General features: G+C 36.9%; 1 protein-coding gene across 1 annotated transcript in view; it reads right to left on the bottom strand.

Annotated features, from left to right (window-relative positions):
* Positions 1–19,572, bottom strand: part of PTGER1 (prostaglandin E receptor 1) — a 59,779-nt gene extending 40,207 nt beyond the window's left edge. The window contains exon 1 of the mRNA XM_044084551.1: positions 19,146–19,572. The gene's annotated coding sequence lies outside the window, so the exon portion shown is untranslated. The remainder of the gene's footprint in view (positions 1–19,145) is intronic.
* Positions 19,573–19,927: the final 355 nt, after the last annotated feature.

The following is a 19,927-nucleotide window of genomic DNA, read 5'->3' as shown; positions in this document are numbered from 1 at the left end:
TAGTGTCAAGCGATAGGTTTCTGTCAACGTGAGTCCCCAGATATCTCATAACTTCTGTGCTCAGTGGATTGCCACCTATATGGTAGCTAGGGGTAACCTTGTTTTAACTTTAGGCCATGGCTCTGGCACCAGTTATCCGTTTCTGTGGGACCCTTCTGAAGGATATCTGTGTCAGATGTGTTTCACTATATGCGCCCAGTTTGCAGTCATCTGCAAACTTTGTCATACCCTCCTGTGTTTGCTTGTACTTCTGAAAAGTAGATGCCGCTTGTGACAGGCTTTGAGTCTGACATGGCGCCAGCAACTCTGACCCTGTGGGTTCTGTCACTTAGCCAGTTTGCAACCCATCTTGTGATGTAAGTAAGAAAGTTGATTTATTACTCAGTTATCCATTCCAGAGATGTATGCACACACACACACACACACACACACACACACACACACACACACACACACGCACACACACACACACAAACACACACACACACACACACACACACACACACACACACACACACACACACACATGCACACACACACACACACACACACACACACACACACACACACACACACACACACACACACACACACACACACACTGAACTTAGGTCACAAGTATCTCTTTTCTACAGCCCTGTACAGACTACATTGTTAAAGATTGCAGTGGATCATTAAAAGCAGATAGCTTTATGATCAGTATTGCCATTGTTAAAATATCCATTACTTTATGAATTACTATTCTAATAATTTTAATGTGTAGCACAGCTCGTATTTATGCAAATCAGCCTGTGGCCTTTTAACTGACATTAACAATATCACTATAAAATGTCTAGCTGGAATAGTTTCGGGGTGTCTGCAAATGTGCAGTATCCTGAAGCACAGCAATTCATAAGAAGGTGTGCAGTCTCCACTTGTTTGTAAAAATAGAAGAGCTTAGTAAATACATGCCTTTAAATATGTGCCAGCACATAACTTAAGATGCTAGGCTATACAGCAGGGACGAGATTAAAAGCATCATTATTTGGCTCAGCCATTTCCACTGTGGAAAACAAGCCCATCATGTTGTTGAAGGAGCCTGAAGGCCTTTGAAGATAAACTTGAGCTGAAGGCTCATTTTACTTATGGTGTGCATGAAGCTGCTTATGACTTTGACAACATCTGAAAAAAGATTTGCTTACTTTATGCTTTTTTAAATAGCATACACACTGCAAGCAGTCAAAAGGATGATGTCACAAATGATACTGTAACCCTAAGTATATCAAAACAGGAATTATCACAATTATCATTTGTTTACATCTCAGACGTCTTCTATTTTCTCCATTTAACTATTTGGTGTAACCTCTTTCCCATATCTTGGCTCTATGAGTGTTCATATGGCAGCGTAATAGGAAGGTGGATGTGTCACAGCAGCAAAATCTGACAATTTAATAAGGAAAATGTCTGCATTAAACTTAGATATAAACAATAGTTATCTAGTTTATCAACGAAAAAGCATGTATTCATTTCAGATGCACAGACAGAGGAAACAATCCCATGACTTTCTCTTATATCATGAATCTTGTCTTTGCCTTCTTTCTTAAGCACCCTTCCAACTGAAATATTGTCATGTGGCTTGATGCCAGCCCTCAGTCCATGACACCTGTGATACCCAATAGTACTGCCAGCATACCTTGAAGATAGTTTTGTTCCTGCATCACTATTACACTGTGATATAGTATTAAATACTGTGATATTGTATTAAATACAGACTAAGAAGTGAGTATTCCATTGACTCATACCTCTGGGTTCTTCCAACTACAGTCTCACCATTACTTCAGAAATTATTTTTTCAAAACAACTAAATAAGTCTGCCAGGTCTACCTGGTTGTAATAATGCACACTGTTATTCTATTTAAATGCTGTTACAGTCAGGGTCCCAGCTGAAAGCAAATACTGATTTAAAACTTTGAGTGTCCAAATGGGGAATGACACATATATTCACCTCAGTCTAGGGCATTTTCTTTTTTTTTTTTTGTATTACAAAACAGTGGGAAATATGAGTCCTTTACTCACTCTCAGCATTAAGAACTTTTCAGCACCATGCATTGTACCCTAGCACTTTTGTAATGAACCCATAAATTCTGCCAAAACTCCATTTATATCAAGACTGCCCTTGACAAATTGTGACCTCCTACTATGTAAATGACCTCTTAACTGTTTTCGGATTTTTATGAAAGTATGCACAGGCCAGTAGTCTCATTTAGGTATTAAAGGGTATTTATTTCAAATACTTTATAACTAATGCCTTCAAGAAACATTCCATTACTCATGTGCAATTGCTTATTACCCCCCAAAAATCAACCTAGATCCTCATAGTTGTTGTCTACTCCAATCATCAATGCTGAAATCATTTCACTCAGTGGGCTATTCCTTCCCTGTCATGAATACAGTTATATTTCCTGTTTCAAAAGCATCCAGAGAACACTTATCTGTCCCCTATCCAGCTCTTCCCCCACCTCATGTCTTCCATTTTGGCATTTCATATACAAATGTTTCCTGTAATCGTTTGTTAATTTTTACCCATTCCTCGTCCCTGCATCTTTCCCAGGTCCTTTCACAATTCTCTTTGCCATTACCCTTATTCAATTTCATACCATTTATTTTTTATGGTTCTTAAATTCACTAACAAATATTTGGTCTATTTCCTCTTAATCCCTTCTATTAGAATTGAATATAAAACTTTAATATTGCACTCAAAACCTCACATTAATGACCACACCCTACCTCATATTTAAAAAAAATGAACACAGCTCTCTAAATGTTGCTCCCCATGGGCTTAAAATAACAAATGTATCATTCCCTTCTATTGCCACCAACAGCCATAAAATGTGCTCTTTACATGTCTAAACATGTCCCTACATGAGTTAAGTAAAGATTCGTGTAGCAAGCATTAGCTTAAACACCTGCAAATATCTCTTGGCCTCTTTAAGATGGGCCATGCTATTCACAGCCATAGTGCACAGTTACATAAATGCATTCTGCATGCCAGCTGCAATGTTGTATTTTTTCTGTCTTACTTACCTTTGTGCAAGGAATGATGCTGTCCTACATTTGGTGTGCGAAAGCTTAAGGATATGAGCTGTTAATGAGTTGATTCTTCCTCATCCTCTATTTTTCTACAATGTGACTATCAACAGGTCACTTAACATTGTTCTGGTGCATTTGGAAATTCAGGGCTAGTGTCCTCAATGGCACATGGACCTTATGTCTAGTAACTACCTATGAAACATATGATAAAGCCCTGACTACAACACAGATGTCCCAAGTTCAGTTTGCAGTTCAGACTCGGGAGAAGAATAGTTGGTGAGTAGTGAGAGAGGAATGAAAAGGCAATACCTGCTAATTTCTCTCAGGATTGATGGTGTGGAGCACATATCTGGGTTGAACATTCCTGTGGTAGAATCCCCAGTGGGGACTGGAGATTCCATGCCAACATTAGCTTCAAGGTAAGCAGGGCATCTTGAGGGTTTTTGTTACTTGTGGAAGTGAGGGACTTGCTGACACTGATACCCAAAGCACATTAAAAACAAACCCTGTAGCATGTTACTAGACTTGGACCATCACTAAAACCATACCCTGCAGCATGTTACTGGACTCAGACCATCACTAAAACCAAACTCTGCAGCATGTTACTAGACTTAGACAATCACTAAAACCAAACCCTGCATCAAGTTACCAGCATGTTACTGGACTCAGACCATCACTAAAACCAAACTCTGCAGCATGTTACTAGACTTAGACAATCACTAAAACCAAACCCTGCATCAAGTTACTCGACTTAGACCATCAGTAAAACCAAATCCTGCAGCATGTTACTGGACTTGGACCATCACTAAAGCCAAATCTTGAAGCACTTTATTGGACTTGGACCATCACTAAAACCAAATCCTGTAGCATATTACTGGACTTAAAGCAGAAAACCTTTGTCCCAAGATGGATTATGGTACCACTGTCCACTGCTCCTATGGAGGAGTAAATGCGCCAGTTGAGTAACCAGAAGGGGAAAATTAATGGTCTCTGGAGTAGGTGCAAAATGGAATCAAACCATGCTTTCTGCAAACTGTGATTAGTGCTCTTCCTGGCATGGATCATGGTCCTCTCAGTTGGTGAACAGATATTAGTGCTCTTCCTGGCATGGATCATGGTGGTCTCAGCTGGTGCACAGATAATTGTGCTCTTCCTGGGATGGATCATGGTCCTCTCAGCTGGTGAACAGAGTGCTCTTCTTGGCATGGATCATGGTGGTCTCGGCTGGTGTACAGATATTAGTGCTCTTCCTGGCATGGATCATGGTGGTCTCAGCTGGTGCACAGGTATTAGTGCTCTTCCTGGCATGGATTATGCTTGTCTCAGTTGGTGCACAGATATTAGTGCTCTTCCTGGCATGGATCATGGTCATCTCAGCTGGTGCACAGATATTAGTGCTCTTCCTGGCATGGATCATGGTAATCTCAGCTAGTGTACAGGTACTATACTAGTCAGTGGCTAAATCCCTTTCTGCCTTGGCAGTGCAACAAAGTGAGGCAAGGAACATCTACTGAGGAAGTTATAACTCTGTCTGACATACCTGACTCACCTGAAGTAACTGTTGTCACTCTGATATACTCTGACTGCATGATCACCTTCTGGGCAGAGGGCCTTAAGACATGTTTTTCAGAACCACAACACTGAGCCATGCTTTACACCAAGAAAATGAGTCACAGCCACAGAAACCTCATCCAGGGGCATATTAGTATAAAACATGCTGGTACTGTACAGCATTCTGGTATAATGGCTTCTCAGTAAAGACAAACATACTTTCACATTCTATTATAACAGAAAAAAGTGTAGCCAGCTAACCATTTTGGAAAACACTAATGAGAGGTTTTCTGCTTTGCTACCCTTAACAAATAGTGCACAAAAACTGGTCAGTTTTTTTCCATCTTGTTGGGATGGTATCTTAATTGGCTGTGAAAATCTATAGCGCATCACAGCTGTGTTCCCTCATTTGAGTATTCCTTAACGAAATATGGAATTGTAATGTACAGGTTCAAGTTATCTCCAAAATAGTTATGGTTCATTAAATAAATTAATTCTACTTTTCTAAAAGACATAAATGAAGAATGTATGCAAAACATTAATTAACACGTCTCCAAAAATAAGGTTTCCATTGGCAAAGTTTTAGTACTGCCAAGGCTATGCTTCTTAATAGATTGAATGCGCTTCTTACAAAGCCAGAATCTGCTACTGCCTCTTATGTTGAGAAGTGAAACTACAAATTTATGTACCTACGATTAAAAAAAATAAGCATTTTAGGGACAAGTAATGGCACTACAACTCTAACTAGATAGATAGTTAAGAAATTTTCTTTGGGATGGAACATAAGTACATCAAACACTTGGAATGTTGAGAAGCTGCAAGGGTGGCTCCACCCATCAAGGAGTGGCATTGTGTTTGCCCATGGGCAATGTGTTTTGTACACAACAGTGAAGCCTGACAAGACAGACAATGAGACGCCACAGTATGCACCGATGGACAAAACCTATGCTCTTGCATAATAGCTTATTTCAAATATTTTAAGTAATTCCACAGCATAGATCAATTAGCTTTAATGATAATAGTTTTCTAAAATTAAATGTAAATGTTGTAGAATAGAATAACAGCATAGTGCACTGATGACTGTCAGATTATAATACAGGTATTTCAGGCTGAGTGGTGCTGCGGTAGCATTTTTGCCTCACAGCAAGACGTTATCCTGTTTGATTTTCAGCTAGAGCGTCTTCTGTGTGGAGGCATGCATGAATGGGTGTGCCTTCATTGAAGGCTGTGCGTCAGGGCTGGTAACTCGGCACGTAAAAATCCACTACCAAACATTAGCACACCGGAGTTCTGCTGTGCCGACCCCTAACCGGGATAAGCCGAAAGACACAACAACAACTGGAGCCTATGGCTTAGAATGTCCATTAGGCTGGCCAGCTAATCGGTGCTGCAAGGCAATTTACAAAAGCACTTTGTCCTACTCTTCTCTGCTGTACTGATAAGGATGATTAGGGAGACTTCTTGTATTAAATACCTTTACAAGTTTAAGTTACAACAAGCAATTAAGGCTGACTACTCAACTCCATTTCATCCATATGGTCTGTGGTGATTGGATCTTTTTTTTGAATGTAATGTACTTCTATTTCCTGGAAATTAAGTTTTTTTATGTTAATCTGACTGCTAATTCTTGAAACAAGGACAATGAGACAACAGGAACTGTATAATATCCAAAACTTACTACTGACCCATATGCTTCCTCTGTAATAATGTACATTAGAAAATCGTGTTGGTTCAGTGATGATGCATTTTACTGACATATCCCTTACTGACTGAATAAGTAATGTATGTATGACAGAGCAGCAGCAACAACAACATCAATGACAACAAAAACAACAGCAATGACAACAACAACAACAGCAATGATGACAACAACAGCAATGAAGACAAAGACAACAACAACAGCAATGACAACAACAACAACAACAACGACAACAACAACAACATATTCACTGAAGCCAAGTTCTGTACTTCCAATACATTTACAAAGACATGCATCTGGAGCATTTCTCCCTGGGCCACTGCTGAAAACTGGCTTAGTTCCAAGTCAGACCTTCCCAGTAAACAGATGATAAATAAATAAAATAAATAAGAACAGCATCCTAGTTTTCTACCCCAACCTAAGCCTTCAGTTTTAATTTAACAATCTGTCAGACTGCCACATGTTGGCAAAATATGCATTTCTTGTGTTAGACAAGAAGTAGATATGCCTTTTATACTGCGAAATGAGCATTCCAAACCACAGATTTTATTGGATTTGTCACTGTTGTGATCCACTGTTTAACTACCCCAGAGAGCACAATCCATGGAAAAATGACAAGAGCTTATTCCATCTGACCAAATATAAGTTAAGGAATTACCACAGCACCTGTTCACTGTAACTGACACAGGATAATATACTACTCTAAGTGCCCCAAACTGAGAAATAGCAATCTATCCCATCAGTCCACCATATTGAAAAAAATACTTGTCACAGTATGTCTCTTACAGCCCATATTTAATTTGCTTACTTTCCTACAAGCTCTTCTTCATCTTCCTAAAATCAAGTGTGATACGTTTTTGACCTTCATCTCCTTATTACTATGTCTGTTTTACTTCAGTCTGTTTCATGCGTGAACTACACCCACCCTTCAAATGTGTACAAATGCAATGTTACACCTGTAATTCTTGGATGCTGTCTTTTGTAGTGGGCCTTCTACATATACATTAGACTAGTACTCTGACATTTTAACTTGGGGTAATAATGTAAATATCTAGATGTATCCACCAGTGCTAAATCACTTTTAATCTGGTACTTATACTGCATATATTACACTAACATTTTCTAGAATATTCATGTACAAGGCACATGTGAGGAATGTTTACAACTGAGCTAAAGTCAAAACTTCCTCTTAAGTGTTATGAATATGCAATACATTACCTTTACTATTCAAAAAACAAGAGAATACATTTTCTGTACTGTACTTTCAAAGAATTTAATTTACAGTACTTAGTGAACTAAAACGTTTTCCTGTAATTTAGTCTAGAAATAAAATCCAAAACAATACCTTGAAATAAGATATTATTTACACACACACACACACACACACACACACACACACACACACACACACACACACACACATATATGTGTGTGTGTGTGTGTGTGTGTGTGTGTGTGTGTGTGTGTGTGTGTGTGTGTGTATCTACTGAAGTCAGTCCAAACTTCAATACATGGACACTACAAACACTGACCACAAAAGGTCAAGAAAAAAAATCAACACCCTAATATGCATACTTTGTGGCACAACTCCAGATTATGAAAAATAAATCTACTGTTTTGCAGAGGGCAAGTACCCTTGTTCTCCCCATGTGGAAGGGTGTAACCCCACACCCCATGTAATCATATTTACTAACCCTAAGAATGCACAATCTCTGGGGAAGTGGTATATTCCCCATCCCAGGGGATTATCAGACCTGCATACCTTTCTATTGATCAATTACCTGGTGGTGTCTAGTACAATCCATAATTCAGTGCAGTAATGACCTGAGAGATAATTTTCTGAAGGATAAATTATCACACATTATATGTTGAGACATTTTAGGGTGTCCATGTCCTTGTGTGCCTTTTACCATAAGTTTTTTGGAGTAGACATGCAGACCAGCCCTCTATACTGATGCTGTTTAATTAAATGTATTTGTTGGGTACTTTTTTAAAGAATGTTTTTGTTGAGGTGTTTTTCTTCTAAGAAAATACCAAAATGTTCTTTTGCCTTGTCATTATACAAATATTTCCTCAGTGCACTCCTTGTTTTTATTTAATTCCTCATCTACTGCCCATGAATCTTTACTGAAATGAGAGTGAGGTCCTGTGTTAGTAATTCATTTCAAACTATGTCATCATACTGAAGATTCATCCGAGCACATGAACTTGCTGTGCTTCTTTCATAGCAAAGGGAAATGTTCAAAGTTTACTTCATATGAGAGACAATATATGTTGATTGACTAACCTTCAGTAGCAAGGAAACAATTTGCAAAACATAAACATGATATAATGCAACACAATGTTTCAGTAAATCCGATAAGAAAGTGCTAGTACTGAGACATTCAAAGGTTGCTAATAAAGAATGCAGGTTTGCAATACTTGTGAAAGGAAGTATATTCAATAAGCACAAGTTTAAGCACGTGAGACTTCAAGGTGTATTCTAACTCATTAGAGTCATTTCCCAGAAAACAACACAATTTCCTTTTGTTTGTAGATTTTGATGTTCTGTAATAAATATTAACACACATTTATAATGCTGAGGCATATCTTTAGGAGTTCATTAAGTTAGAAAAACAAAAAGAAGACAGATACAGTTAGATGAACTTCCTTTTCTACTTTCCTGAATATAACTTCTGAATTTTTTTGTACTACTTTACAACACAGAAAAGCATTGCTAGAATGTCCTGAGGCCATGCCTCTCACTCTCGCTACACACACACACACACACACACACACACACACACACACACACACACACACAATCTTATTTCTCTTGTTTTAGTTTGCATAGAGTGGAAGACAGCATTTTGAAATTGTTTGTGTTATTCTGCCAGTAAAAATAAAGCTCATGTCTCTCTTTCACTTAGCAGGTGTTCTTCATTCTGTTGCCAGAGGTTTTCTCCTTCCTTAACCTTTGCTTTTCCCTTCCTTTCCCAAGAGAAATGATCAGTATTTACAAATCCCCACTACATTGGAATACTTGTACTGTTCCAGATGTTTTCCCTTTCCCTTACTTTTGGCCTTCCCGGCCATTTCAAAACACAGGATCATTTTTTTTAAAGCTTTCAACTTACTTGGAAAACTTGTCTTTTCCAGTATTGGTTATTTCTACCCACAGGATCCTTTGTAACAAATTACCTTTATTTTCAGTAGGTAGATTACAATGACAGTATTGCCCAACTACAAAGGTTGGCTGATACAGTATGATGAATATTCTTGATAGTGATACAAAAAACGCTTTCTTTAAGTTTTAACAGATGTCTAATTGTAAGTTGCATTAAGACTGTAAATATTCTGAAAATCCCATACAATATGCTTTAGTATCACTTACTGATTCACATTCGACATAGATGATTATGATTTGATCTTTCATTATTACCAGCTTATTATATGAACAAGGCATGAATGACAAGAAATTCACCTCAAGAGTGGAATGAAGCATGAAAGGTGAAACTTGAAATAACTGTCGAGGACACATAATAGGTAGTTATAACTGGACCTTAGTGCATGGGGCTTTATCTGTGCTAAGTGCTACAATATACAATAAAAAAATGTGTGAAGTTTTGGAAAACACAAAACTCTCAACAGAGCTATACAGGCAATGGGCAAAACTAAAGGGTCTATCTGATGCACAGGCAGCTTTAGTAGTTGTTATACACTTTACTCTGCCACACTTTGTCTTCTTTGTTTGGCAGTAAAGTGCATAATAGCTTTTAAAGCTGTGACAGTACTATGACTGCTGTACTGTTATGGCTGTTGTTATGTAAGACTAGACCTTAACAGCTCTGAATCGTGAGTAGCAAAACTTTGGCAAGAAACTTTCAGACATCAAAAAGGTGCTTAACAAAACTGCCTTTTCCCCAAATGCAAAATGCAATCATGGCAGTCTATGAACTGTTAGTAGTTATGATCAAAGAAAGACCAGTCATAATGCTATGTAGTGCATGGAGCTTTATCTGTTCCATGTACTTTAATTTAGAGGAAAAGGTGTAGGATCATGTTCTAAAAGGTGTAAATCACTTAGCACAGCTCCGCAGACAGTGGCAGAAGTAACCTGTCTATTTGTTGAGTAAATGGCTTTAAAAATGTTAGAAACTTTTATTTGGCACTTGCAGCTTAGTTAATTAGTTAATTAGGTAATTAATTGCTATTTATTTAAGATATACTATATATAAATACACATTTTATGGTAGGAACATAGATGTTTGATCTTCTTGAAGTGATTTCCCAACACTTTAAAATGAATGTAGCAGACTCAGGAACTTGGAAGTACATTAATGCAATATCAGTTGACTTTTTTCACAATTTGCTAAGCACAGGCTACCTTTTCTGTTGTTAGAGCTACAATCTTTAACTTTAACTACACGTCCACAATTTGTGGAAAACGAAAAGCATCATACTTTGCAACCCCCGCACACAGACACACACACACACACACACACACACACACACACACACACACACACACACACACACACACATATACACACACATCTTTCAACTATTATGATTTCAGAATAGTATGATGATTTTTGCCATCAAATTTAACCTTGTTTTTCCTAGATTCGTTGATATTGTTATAAACATGAGAGCTACTTAAGGTTTCAAAACTGAATCAATCTCTAGAGTAAGTCTGTACAAATACCCTTCATTGCTAATTAACTGTGCTTTCGTATTTGTAGAGAACATTTTGTAAATTAATAAGTAAATAAATAAATAAGCCCCTCTTGTTTGCATTGCACTTTGATTTTGGATATCACTGTTCCAAGATTTCACACCTGAAACTCCTGAAACTACAGTAACTTTATTGGTCACAGTATGTGCAGTGGTTTATGTTGAATGTGAATATGACAGTTTTAACTAAATGGTTTTACTTCTGTACAAATCACTTTTTTTTGCTTATAAAGGAAGTTTTGCAGCCATAGATTAAAAAAAAATTTAATCTCCCTTTAATAATATTGTACCCTGAGTTTCGACGCACAGAAAAATACTGATACAGAACAGCAAAATGTAGACAAGTATACTGAATATTTCTCATTGTAAAAAATGTGTTGTAACTTTAATATTTAAAGCATAGACAGTAATAAACTGCTGTATAAACTAGTGTGCCAGTATATAAAACTTAATCTGATTTTTAGGATGTAGTATTTAAATAAAAGTTGTGAGGATCAATATTGGGCCCATGGAAATGTAAACATTTAAAGATATTGCAAATTGTTATAGGTTTTAAAAGCTTTGACAAGCTGGAGGAAGATGGCTGAATAAAAAGAAAAATCTGCAAAACCAGCAGCTGTTTGGGGGTTGGGTAAATATTTTAAGAAGTAGGAATAACAGGGTAAAATGCTGTATAAGGATATCTTTCACTGTTCAGTAGAAGCATGAATGTTGTAGTTTATTTTTTCTAAGAAGGATATTATTTCATAGCAACAGATAACTATGTAGACTTTTATGGACATTATGCAGTAGTTTTACTTAAGAGTGTACATGTTTATTTGTGTGTGTGTGTATGTGTGTGTGTGTGTGTGTGTGTGTGTGTGTGTGTGTGTGTGTGTGTGTGTGTGTGTACATACATATATCTACAAACAGTAACTTTGCTATGAAATACTACCACTGAGTTTGTGGCCGGGTCTGTGATTTAATAAGCAGGCAGAATCTTATGTGTTCTAAAGGGAAACACGAGTTTATCTTCAATTTTCATAGCTGTGATTATTCAAAATATAACATATTGAGGTATGTTTTCCCATAAGAAATCATTTTGGTTCAAATGTGTTGCGAGGCACAAAATGTAGATGAGTGCCTCATGTACCATAACCATAACAATTTATTTTCCAAAAATGCTCCTTTGAGGTTCTTAATGCAATCTTCCATTGGCTACAGAATGCAAAAATAAAATGATTGAGGTTATTATTTGGTGTGGCAATACTAGGAACACTACTGCAGCTACAGAATACAGATAACCTACCAGCTTCTGGAATTCTTGCTGCATATCACATTAATAACATTTGTGATACTTTCATTTGGAAAAATTCTAATAAAAAGCTTCAAGCAGACATGTTTATTTATCTGCTTTTATTAAATAACTACTGATATGAACTGGTCGGGAACACCATTTCCTTCCAAATGTATGGCTATGTACATCAGGCATTCGAAGATAGATGTTGTTTCTCAAAGCAAATAGTATTATACTTACAAGCAATTTCTGTAAATTCCTATACAATGAACCTTCTGATCAAATAAATGTGACTACGATATAAAAACAGGTTTGTTTCAGAATAGGCCTATTTAAAATAAAGCAAATATTATTCAGATGTGTTTTTTTTTTATTTTTACTCTTTTTTTTATTTTTACCTCTTTTATACTAAGTGATGTGTACACACACACACACACACACACACACACACACACACACACACACACACACACACACACACACACACACACACACACACACACACACATACATGGAGACACATGGGTGCACACATATGTTCAAACACATGCTAACACACATGTATATAAATACACCTACTGGTGTGTGATTGTTTCTGTTTTTCTCATGTGGTGTAATGTTATTAAAGCAACACAGGAATACAAAGTCAGGAAATGGAAACATTTCTCAGACATTAGCTTTTCAAGTATGAGGAATTTACCTGACATGCTAAATTCTGGTTGTGAAAACATTTTTACATTTGGGACTTGTACAGTTAGCATAGTTTGTCAAATTATGCATTCATAATGTAATAAAGGATATTAACATGCGTGTCACATTTGAAATTATCTAGCACAGAAGGAAATGGAAGAGTCTTCCTGGGTTCTTGACTTCTTCTTCTTCGGGCTTTTCCAGGTTAGGGGTCACCACAGCAGATTAGTAGACTTTTATTTTATTTAGACTTAGGAGTAACAGCATCCAACAGATGATGTCACTATAATACTTCTAGAAAGTTATTAAATCCTGGCAAATGGTCAGCTTTTCCTGCATTGTTGCTTAATTTATTTAATGGAAATAACTGAGCAGGACGGATTTATCATACCAAGACTTCTTTTTTGTGTGATCTACTGAAATGTGATTTTTCTTTTAATAAACTGCAGGAATATTAATTGAAAAACACATTTGAAGTACTGAATTGGACTGATTTTTTGTGTAGCCATTTTATAGATTCAGTGTCACACAATAAATTATTACCCTTCCTGGTTAGAACATTCACAGCACACATAAAGTTTAAATCAGATTCTGCAAAGCAACTGGGAAGGAACTATTTGGTGAAAGACATTAAATACTTGTGTGAAGTACAAGTCTTGAACCCATGACTGACCAACTCTAGTAGACTGAATATTATTGCAATTAAATCACAGTATAGTTTGGACATCTACAGAACATTCTTGCTTTCCTTTGGAAAGCAGAGCTGCCTATACTTCTACAAACATTCTTGAGAAAATCAGTTGTCACCACCCCTCCCCCACTGCTTCATACTAGTAATACATCACAGAGAGTGAATACTTTGGTCTAGCTGTGGTCTCAAAACTCAGAGCTGCACAAAAGTTTTTGAAACAGTAGTCATTTGTAGGCTTGTACTTTTATCAGTTGTCTGTGCACCACCCATTTTTTCATGGAAAACAGCAGTTCCACCCAGTAATCAAAACTATATTTGCCTATATATGTTGAACTAGTTATACAAAATTCGTACTTATTTGCCTGTTTATAATTCTGTTCCATATTCACAGAATGCATTGCTGCATCTGAAGTCAGTTGGCAGCCAACAACCAAGCTATCTATAAACTTTGTTTCCTCTTACGTAAGCTCAGGCCCTGCTCTTCGTACATAAGCTCAGACTCTGTAGGAAAGCTCAGACCCTGCTTTTTGTAGGTAAGCTCAGACCCTGCTCTTTGTACATAAGATCAGACTCTGTAGGTAAGCTCAGACCTTGCTCTTTGTATGTAAGCTCAGACCCTGCTCTTTATAGGCAAGCTCAGAATCTGCTCTTTGTAGAAAAGCTCAGAATCTGTAGGTAAGCTCAGACTCCGCTCTTCATATGTAAACTCAGACTCTGTAGGTAAGCTGAAAATCTGCTCTTTGTAGGTAAGCTCAGACCCTGCTCTTTGTAGATAAGTTCAGATCCTGCTCTCTGTAGATAAGCTCAGACTCTGCTTTTCGTAGGTAAGCTCAGACTCCGCTCTTTATAGGTAAGCTCAGACTCTGTAGGTAAGCTCAGACCCTGCTCTTTGTAGATAAGCTTATACTCTACTCTTCGTAGGTAAGCTCAGACTCTGCTCATCGTAGGTAAGCTCAGACTCTGTTCTTTGAAGGTAAGCTCAGTCCCTGCTCTTCATAGGTAAGCTCAGACCTATGTTTAATCTCCTTGGTAAGGAAAGTCTGTATAATTTTTAGGAGGGGAAAAAGCATTTCTTCAACAGTTTGCCCAGTGCATTTTAGTTCCCTTCCTGTATGAATGATTTCCTACTTCATTAACTTAGAATCTTTTTCTTTGCTTGTTTGTTTCTTTTATTTTGTTGGGGACTGGTCCATCCTCTAGATTCTGCAGGCATTTGTTTCCATTATTTTGCCAATTGCCAGATTTCAACGATGCCTATCAAGGTGCAAAACATATATCTGTGTACCTGTGTACAGAATGACTACAGATATTCAGTCCCGTCTGCACTACTAATGCTTTTGGAGGCATCAGTGTTTGACAAGTGCAGTCCTGTACTAAGCCTCCAGTAAGTACAAACTAAGTTGTTATTTGTTTTTACTGATACAAGAGCTAGCTAGAGAAAAAGGGCTATGTCTAAAATGGCTTACTGCTGGATTAGAGGACCCCTCATAATTCCATCACATAAAATTAACTGCTGCTTCAATCATATTCAGGGTTTGTCACCTCATTAACATGTCATGTGGTAGATTTAACGTTTCTTTCTCATCCTTACATTAGCATGTAAGTAGCAAGTTTCCTATATGCCTCTTAATGTTGTATAATGAAAGATGCACTTTATAGAACATCACTGTTATTATTATTGTTGTTATTATCATTATCACCATCATTATGTTTATTTATTGCATGACGTAATATGAATTTTCATAAGGACCATTGCAGTATTCCATTGTTACGATGGTCACTTCTGTAACCATGGCAGAGTATGCTAATGCACTCTTTTCAAAGGAAGGTAATACTGGAGAATTACCTTAATCTTTCAAATTTGGTTAAATTAGTTAAGGACACACAGGGGATGAAGACCCCTGAATGGAGGTGATGAGTGCTTTGTCTCCTGCCAAAGGAATGCTGAATTGAAATTCTGCCATAGGTTCTCAATATTCAAACACAAATGGGATTCAATATCATGACATTTGCAATCATATCATAACACCTAATCTCCCAAGTGACACAAGTTTCAAGTGACATTTTTAAAGTAATGTTTACATTAATGTCATGCATTCCTTTATCCATGATTCTTCCATCTAACTGGCATCTTTGTTATTCAGCCCTCTTTGCCTCTCCATATTTACTTTTTCATCTTTCTATTTATTTATTCTGCTGGGTAAATTCTAACCACTTTGGCCATTTTTGAACACAAAGCCACCAGAGTGTACAGACATAAGGATTACTAGTGTGCCATGAGCACCAGAGTGTACAGACATAAGGACTACTAGTGTGCCATGAGCACCAGAGTGTACAACATAAGGACTAGTAGTGTACCATGAGCACCTGAGTGTAAAACATAATGACTACTAATGTGCCATGAACATACTTCTAAACCTCTTAGCAAAAGAAATCTGGACAAAGCCTAAAATAATGGGGGGGGGCATAGGCTCAAAAATAGGTATATATTTTAAATACTGCTCTTATAAACCTAGTTGCTAGAATAACAGGTTTTGGGTCAGCATGCATTTTTAGAAGGATATAAAGCATACCTCTCAATCTGTTATACCAAGAAATCTGGACAAAGCCACAAATAATGGGGGAGACAAAGGTAAAAAAATAGGGACACTTTTTAAATATTGCTCGTACAAACTTAGAAAGTTGATGGAATAACAAGTTTTGCATTACTGTGAGTTATCTGAAGGATATGAAGTCTGAAACTCGAATGTCTGTCATTATTTTTATGACTTCAGTCCTCAATGATTTGCCAGAAAACTACAATTTTATGGGAAATGGGCCAAAAATATGAGGCAAAAATCTGGAGAGTTGAGGGTATGATATATAGTATGAAACTCAAATGTGTGGCATTATTTAATGACTTCAATCCTCAGTGACTTGTCACAAAACACAAATTGTATGAGGAACATTCCAAAAATATTAAGCAAAAATCTGGACAATCTGTGAAAATCTGGACAGTTGAGAGATATGACACAAATAAATTGCGCTCTGCTCTAGCTGCCCATAACAATTGGCATTATATCTCATTGAGCTGTTTCTCATTATTATCAAGGCTCACTTAAGTGTACATGCACATAGCCCGTGGTCATATAATCAGATGCTTCCCATACATCAACCAAGACATGAAGCTTATTTTTGTAAGTAATCTGCAAATAAGCTGCAAATCTTTTGTATGTTAAACAATTTACTTATCTACATAGTGCAAGTTATATACAAGAGCTAGGCTTTTTAACAGCAGTATACTAACATGGACTATGAGACACATTCATGTGTGTGTGTGTGTGTGTGTGTGTGTGTGTGTGTGTGTGTGTGTGTGTGTGTGTGTGTGTGTGTGTGTGTGTGTGTGTGTGCGTGCTGCACAACTGGTTTATCTTCTCACAATCAGTCCATAGAGAAATCTAAGTAAGGTGTCAGGTCAACTGTTTCAAAGAACACATTCTCATATTTCTGTAATTGCCAGGCATCTAAAGCTGTGGTAAATACATATATGTAGGTGAAGTCCACAAATGGAGAGTTATAACACCTTTTCTAATGACTTTGTTATGGCAGTATGGTTTAACATCATGAAATGTACTGTTCAAGCCATTGTATATAGCCTAATATATAGCACAATAAGTTATTGATACAGGGTAGCCATTGCACATTTTTGTCATTTGTGCAATAATACAGCAATCATATGAAAAGTAAAAAAAAAAAATGAAAACTGAACAACTCCATGACAAATGTTGTAACGCATACTGTGTGTATGTCAGAGTTTTTAAAGAAATATGCCACGTATTGTGTGTTTTAGTATTGCAGCATTTCATCATACTGTGCTAGTATTAATGTATATACTTTGATCTGGGTATGTGAGAGGTAACTGATTTTGTTACATTAGAATTTGAACCTTCATATCTGACTGTATCTGCATGTTTGATGTTATTGCATAAAAATATGTGACAATACCTAGCATTTCATCATACTGTGCTAGTATTAATGTATATACTTTGATCTGGGTATGTGAGAGGTAACTGATTTTGTTACATTAGAATTTGAACCTTCATATCTGACTGTATCTGCATGTTTGATGTTATTGCATAAAAATATGTGACAATACCTATATGAGTGAAAAAAGTGTTTTTACTAAATTCTAAATACTAATGTAAAACTGAGTTGTTAATGTTTTTAGTAATTACATTCATATAGTCAGTGGAACTTCAATACAGCTTAGAGCTCCATTCTTGAATCCAAGGAACACCACTGGTGGCCGTCAGGTAAGACTCCATCAGTATTATTTTACTGAACTTGGGACTCGTACCTGTAAATAAACTTTGAACTAAAAACCGAAGGACTCTAGCTAAGCCATTTGGAGTTCTGATTAACTTTACAGCATCTTACTGTTTCCTTTTCCATGGATAGTAGAAACAAGCATTTATTCCATAAAAGCATTCCTTTGTCAAAGATGTTAAAGAATGCACATTGTTCAATGGCACATTATGCTGAAGAGGCAAGCTGTGATTAAATGCAAGGCAGACTGATTTCAGTAAATACGGGAGTATGCTGAATAAATACTTGCACTTTTTGGACAGAAGTTAGTGAAAGCTTCTTTTTGTTTTTTTTTTTAAATGTATCATAAATTACAAGGTTGGAGCCACTTGTTCCTGTATAGGTTACAGATTACTTTGCAATGCACTAGGTACGGCTACCTGTCACACTTGTCAGCTGCATCTGTTGTGCTTCTGAAAATGTAACGCTTTTTATGCATGTGTGCTGGTTGTGCTCTTACCTTCTCAACTGCTTTCTTTCAAGTTGCGGTACCACTTTAGCAAACAGGGCGGGCACTGTGCTGTACCCTCTGCTCCATTAACTCTGAGGAAGCATTTAACCCTTTCCTTACTGACTGCAGAATACAGTTCATAATTTCTCTTAGAATGAACATTATATAGCATTAGTAATAGCTCGTCAGACTGCATATCATTTTCCATGTTCAGCTTACCTAACCCATCCATCTGTTCAAGATGAATGTTGTGCTTCTCCTGTAAAAAGAACTGTTGGGTTCATTGATTCTTTCTTACCATTTTATATTTATTTCTTACCATTTTATATTTATAAAAAACAAATGTCTACTACTTCCTCACTTTATGTAGTCCTGTAGCTAATCCTCCGCATGTGCTTTATAATGGTTTATTGGACTTTGCAGAATGACAAATCAAAGGCATTTTATTATCAACTGAGTAAATCGGTACTGGTTATGGTTTCTTATTATACAGAGTTATCTTACTTGTCACTTGTAAGTTTAGTACCATGTCTCGCTATCTAAACTTTGACTTCACTGAATGTTTTCATTCCCCCTGTAGCTGCTATCATATCATCAAGAAAATTAAAAAGTAAAAGAAAGAAAGAAAGAAAGAAATCAGATGATTAAAATTCCTTACTTTTTCCACAGAATGTCTTTAGGTCCTGACTGCCCCCAAATAGTGTCCAACTAACATGTATTTCACTTGCGTCTCTTAGCATTTCATTTAAAGTTGTGGAATCACTTGGTTTAATTTAATATTCCTACAGGCTGCAAATATGAGTTCCACGTGTAAGTTTCCTTCATTTGTAGCATTCTCTGCAATTATTCCACCATTTATTTGCTGTGAATTCAGTAGTCTGTACTTAAATGCAGTACAGAAACACTTAACAATGCTGTTACTGTCAGTTTTAACAGCAGCACCTTAGTATTCCAGTAGAATTACAGAAATTCCTTCATTGCCATGTACATACACTTTCTTTTTACAGAAAGGCAAATAACAAAATAGCTCAAAGGATGACTCTTCAGACTTTGATTTCAGTCTTCCAGCCCACAGCGTATGGGTGTCTTTTATAACTTACTCTGTCCCTCCTTTCTAGTAGCAAGACGCTTCTGTGTAGGCTTTACACCAATAGGGGAGGCTGTCTTACCAAGCACTCCAGGCAAAGCATGAATCAGCTGAAAAAGGAAAAGAAAATAACAGGACGAGACGATGTGCTCGCTCTACGAGAAAATGCTGCTCTGTATCCATTCTTTGCCTGGCACAGCTTGCAACTTACAAGCATATTGCTGATTAAAGTAGCAGATGTTTGCTTTAAATATAATTACTTCATAATTAATGAATGCAGGAAGTTTATGTATAGTATTCATTTCTTCACTTCTGTGAAGCCTTGCTTCTAAGTATTACGTTTATGGTTCAGA

The sequence above is a fragment of the Protopterus annectens genome, chromosome 9.part0 (genome assembly GCF_019279795.1).
Source record: "Protopterus annectens isolate FY-2018-M chromosome 9.part0, PAN1.0, whole genome shotgun sequence".
NCBI classification, from domain to species: Eukaryota; Metazoa; Chordata; order Ceratodontiformes; family Protopteridae; genus Protopterus; species Protopterus annectens.
Note: the sequence above shows the minus strand (reverse complement) of the source record. Positions and strands in the feature narration are given on the sequence as shown.